Raw genomic sequence first — 6,000 nt, forward strand, 5'->3', positions numbered from 1 at the left:
CATATGAATGTGATAACTTCCTGTTCGCGTATTTGGGTGAACGCACCTGCTTCTACCCATTTGGAGAAATATTCAGTTAAAACTAAAAGAAAACGTACATTACCTCGCCCTGCTGGGAGGGGTCTGACGATGTCCATTCCCCATTTGATGAAAGGCCATGGCGATGTAACAGAATGGAGGTGCTCGCTCGCTTGGTGTATCATAGGGGCATATTTCTGGCACTGTTCGCATTTCTTGACATAATCGGTGGCTTCCCTCTTTATTGTGGGCCAATAATATCCTGCTCGAATGAGGCATCTGATGAGGGCCCGATTGCCGGTATGGGCACCGCAGTGACCTTCGTGTACTTCCTCCAGTACGCGCCTTGTTTTATTCGGCCCTAGGCACTTCGCTAAGGGGCCTCCAAACGTTCTTTTGTATAACTCGTGATTTATGAGGTTGTACCTGGCCGCCTGCATTCGAAGCTTTTTGGCTTCTTTTTTGTCTGCTAGGAGTGCTCCTTCCTGCAAATATGTTATAATACGGTTGCGCCAGTCCCAAGTAAAATTTACAGAGTGTACCTCGAGTTGGTCTATCGATGAATGGAGGAGGGTGACCACATTTTCCTTAGTGATGTTCTTGGCGGCCGCTGCTAACTTGGCGAGGCCGTCTGCTTCGATGTTTTGTGCTCGAGGTATCTGGTCGAGTCGACATTCGTCGAATTCTGGTAGCAGTTTATGAATTTTTGTCTGGTACCTTTGTAGCCTCTGCTCTTTGATTTGAAAAGTCCCTGTGACTTGGTTGACAACGAGTTGTGAGTCGCATCTAAGGACGATTCGTTGTGCTTCATATTTGAGAGCTAGCTTTAATCCTACAATTACGGCCTCATACTCGGCCTCATTGTTAGTCATATCAGGACACCGTATGGACTAGAGAATGACTTTGCCTGTTGGGACCTCGAGTACGAGTCCCAGTCCAGATCCTGATACGTTGGATGTGCCGTTAGTATATAGGAGCCATAGGTCGGGCAGACTGGGTGAGGTGCGAGAAGTTTCTTGTTCAACCTCAGTCATTATTTTGGCACTGAAATCGGCGACGAAGTCGGGGAGTACCTGTGATTTTATTGATGTTCGCGACTGATATGTTATATCATGTTCGCTCAACTCTATGGCCCATTTGTCCAATCTCCCCGATAGCTCGGGTTTATGCAAGATACCTCGTAGGGGAAAGCTCGTTACCACCGATATGGGGTGGCATTGAAAATATGGCCTAAGCTTCCGTGAAGCTATAACTAACGCCAGGGCCAATTTTTCGAGGTGAGGGTACCTCGTTTCGGCGTCGACAAGGGTTTTGCTAATATAATAGCTCGGAGATTGCGTACCTTTATCTTTGCGGACCAACACTGCGCTTACCGCAACCTCCGATACGGCCAAATATACAAGGAGGCATTCGCCGGGTTCGGCCTTGGCTAGTAGCGGGGGAGATGACAAATATGCCTTTATTTCTTTTAAGGATTTGATGCATTCTTCATTCCATTGGAGCCGTTGTCCTTTTTAAGCACGGTAAAGAACTTGTGACATCTGTCTAAGGATCGTGAGATGAACCTTGATAGGGCAGCTATGCGGCCCGTCAATTTTTGCGGCTGTTTCTTGCTAGTTAACATTTTAGGTATTCCCTCAATGGCCTTGATTTGGTCGGGGTTGACTTCGATGCCTCTTTGTGACACCAAAAAACCGAGGAAGTTGCCTGAAGTTACGCCGAAGGCGCATTTATCGGGGTTCAGCTTCATCCCGTATTGCCTCAGTATTCCGAAGGCCTCTTTCAGGTGATCGATGTGATCTTCCTTCCTTTTCGACTTGACCAACATATCGTCTATGTAAACTTCCATAGTTTTGCCGAGTTGGTCCTTGAACATTTTGGTTGCCAATCTTTGATAAGTCGCCCCTGCGTTCTGTAAGCCAAATGGCATGACCCAATAATAGTACGTTCCTTGATGGGTGATGAAGGTAGCCTTCTCTCGGTCCTCTTCCTCCATGGGGATTTGGTTGTAACTTGAATAGGCATCCAGGAAGCTCAACAACTCGTGCCCTGCTTTTTGCGTCAATTAGCTGATCGATATGAGGTAAGGGAAAGGAGTATTTCGGGCAAGCCTTGTTCAGGTCCATGAAATCTACGCACATTCGCCACTTCCCGTTTTTCTTTTTTACCATGACTACATTGGCGACCCATTGAGGATACTTTGATTCTCGGATGGAGCCATTAGCGAATAATTTATCCACTTCTTCGCTGACGGCCTCGTTGATTGCGGCATTGATTTCTTCTCACTTGTCGTACTGGGGGTAGAAGGGATCGATGTTTAACTTGTGTGGGGCAATGTCTTTTGGAATTCCTGGCATATCTGCGTGGGAAAAAGCAAACAGATCGGCGTTATCAATAAGGAATTTATGAAATATACCTGGCTCGGAGAGCTTATGGCCTATATAAGACTTTTTGTTGTTGTTGTTGTTGTCTAATTGGACGATATCAAGGTCTTCTATTGTTGATCCTGCTGCTTCCACAATGTCGGGGTCCTGGATAACGTCTTTCCGATCGCTGGGCTCGGAACCCGACTTTGATAATTGCTATGCTTCCGAGTTTGTTCCTTTAAGCTGTTGAGTGAATGTGCAATCTTGGGCGATGCGGTAGCATTCTTGGGCTGTGCGTTGTTCACCTCGAATGTTGAATATCCCCCATGGAGTTGGGAATTTGATTACTTGAAACAGGCTGGACGGGATGGCTCTCATGGCGTGTATCCACGGTCGTCCTATGATTGCGTTGTAAGTTGTGTCTTGGTTCATGACGTGGAATGTTGTTTCTAGGGTGACGCCCCAGGCCAGAACGGGCAGCGTTATTTTTCCTGAGGTTCGTTCGACTGCATTGTTAAAACCTTCAGTGTTATGCAACGTGGTATTATCTTGTCCTCGAGTCGCATTTGTACAAGAACTTGAGGGTGGATAATACACGCGCCGCTTCCGTTGTCTACCATTATTCTTTTAACATCAGTATCTGAAATACGTAAAGTAATGACGAGAGCATCAGAGTGAGGAAAGATCAAACCGTTGGTATCTGACTTATTGAAGATGATACTTTCTCCGAGGTCATCATACCGCTCGTGGGTTATTGACTGCTTTAGCTTGTGCGTGGTGGTAAACTTTATGTGGTTGATTGTTGTTTCGTCGCCTCTACCGATGATCATTTGAATGATGCAGGTAGGATAGGGCGGCTTTGGAGGGCCTTGGTGTTGTTCTCGTCCGCGGCCGAAGTTAGCTCGTCCTCGGTTACTCATCAGCTCCTTCAGGTGTCCTTGGTTTAGCATGTTCACTACTTCTTGCCGTAGGGCTATGCAGTCTTCGATTTTGTGACCCCACTCCTGGTGAAATCCACAAAGGACGTTCGACTTTCGGGTACTTGGGTCGGACTTCATCTTTTGCGGCCACTTCACCTTTGTGCCAAGCTTCTCTAGTACGTTCACTACTTCTGAAGGAGAAACACAAAAATTGTGAGCGGATAAGAGTGGAGGCATACCTCTTTCATTTTGCTGAGTCCCTGTGTGTGGTCTGGACGGCCCTTCCACATGTCGAGGGGGTGGTGGAATGGTTGTTCTGACATAGGGTTGATGTCTGTCTCGATTGAGGCGTGGGCCTGATAGATCTCTTCGACTGCCATTACGACGGTCTTTCTTCGGCTCTGTTTGGATTGACGTTAAATGTTGGGTTGGGCCGTTAAGGTTGTCATCTTCTGCTCTCACCTCAACGCAGTAAGCATTGTGGATTTCTTCTCAAGTGGTGGGAGGGTATTTCATGAGCCTGCTTAACAACTTCCTGGTCGCCCTCGACCCATTCCTGTTTAACCCGTTTTGGAAGGCTGCTACCGCTATCCCCTCCGATACATTAGGTAAGCTCATTCTCACCCTATTAAACCGAGCGAGGAACTCTCTGAGTCCTTCGCCAGGCGATTGCCTAACGGCGAATATTTACCCTGGCCTCCGCTTTCTTAGCTCCGGCGTGGGCGGTGACAAACTTGTCTGCCATTTCCTCAAACGTTGCTATAGACCGGGCTGGTAGTTGTGAATACCAAGTTATGGCTCCTCCGGTTAAGGTTTCTCCAAACTTTTTTAGTAGTACTGACGGTACTTGCTCCTTTGATAGGTCGTTGCCTTTTACTGCTGTGACGTAATGAATGATGTGATCTTCTGGGTCTGTGGTGCCATCGTATATCTTCAAATATGGTGGCATTTTAAAGGTCATGGGAATGGCATGTGGGGCTGCCTCCTTGCTATATGGTTGTTCGATGAATCGGCCGACATCCCACTTTGGTAGCAGTTTCGGGGCGCCCGGTATCTTATCGATCCTTTCTTGATGTTCTCTCATCTGGTCGCGGAGTGCTTTATTTTCGTTTTCCATTTGTTTCATTTCTTTAAAATGGCTGTCAGTGCATTATTGCCTGCATCAACAATGGTGTGAGTGTTACCTGTTCGGGGAGCTGGTTGTTCATCGGTGGTCGCTATGACATCTGCCGGCGCGACATCTTCATGAATTCTGGCGTGGGCTCCAAATCACTTAAAATTTTGTGGGCCCTTTAGAAACAATCTAATGAACAATAGTCATAACTTCACCATGATTGTTCCTCGTTTATGGTGTTCTAGGGCCATAAAACAGGAATTCAGGACGATTTTTGATTTTTTGATTTTTCGATTTTTCGTGTGCTACTATCGCCACCAACTTCATGAATTCGAGCGACAGGCTCCGAATCACATAATTTTTTGAGCCCATAAAAAGGACATAAGGAACAATAGTCATAGCTTCATCATGATCGTTCCTCGTTTTTGGCGTCTTAGAGCCATAAGACAGGACGATTTTTAATTTTTCGTGTGCTAATGTCCACATCATCTTCATAAATTCGGGCGATGTGCTCCGAATCGCCTAAAATTTTGTGGGCCCATTAGAAACGACCTAATAAAAAATATCCATTGCTTCTCCTTGGCTGTTCCTCATTTTTTGGCGTTTTAGGGAGAACAATAGTCGTTACTTCACCGTGACTGTTCTCATTTTTTGGCATTTTAGGGCCATAAAATAGGAATTCACGATGATTCCCAATTCTTCGTGTGATTTAATCTACGCCATCTTTATGAATTCGGGCGACGGGCTCTGACCTTCAAAGGAACAAAGAATAGGTAAAAGAAAATGTATTTCTAATTTGACTTGCCTAATTTACGTGAATAGTTTGACCTTATTATTACTCTTCCTTTTGGTCGAGAGAGATAAACCTTGAAAAAAAAAATTATATTTTATCCTCATCTTTCCATTGATTTTCTTTAAGGAATCACTTTAATTAGAGTTATGGTGAAGTTTGACTTCTATATCTTGATAGGACAAATATATTTTATAACTGTTGCATCATCTAAAGAATAAATATTGATCAAAATAATCATAATAAGTTGCAGTATGTCCGACTTTAGGGTTTTTTTTTGTTTTACTTGTACATATCTTTTTCGTTGGTAAATGAAAACTTTAACTACCAAAAAAAAATCATAATAATTACTAGAACTAGTTGCCTATAAAATAAAGCTGGCAATCAAACCATTACAACAAGTTAAATTAAATTGATAACGTAAAGCAATGTAAAACTTAGTATATACTCTTTTCGTTTCACTGTTTAAACTTTTTCAGAGTATAGAATCAAAGTGACTAATTTTTGGTGTATATTCGAATATAGATTCTTTAGATTTTTTGAAAATTAAAACAAAATCTATATATTTATAAACTATATAAAAACTACAATACTATAACACGTTCATTCTTTTTGACTCCCAATTAGTAATAAGTTCATTATTTTTAAAACAAATGAAGTATAAATTAAATATATGATGCAACTACGTACAAGTATTCAACATTCATGAATGTTCCATACTGAATAATTAAACACATGTTGATTTTAAAAGGTTTGTTAAATGAGGTTGCCCATGTTTTACACGGGAGCTTT

Source organism: Nicotiana attenuata, unplaced genomic scaffold (assembly GCF_001879085.1).
Source record: "Nicotiana attenuata strain UT unplaced genomic scaffold, NIATTr2, whole genome shotgun sequence".
Lineage (NCBI taxonomy): Eukaryota > Viridiplantae > Streptophyta > Magnoliopsida > Solanales > Solanaceae > Nicotiana > Nicotiana attenuata.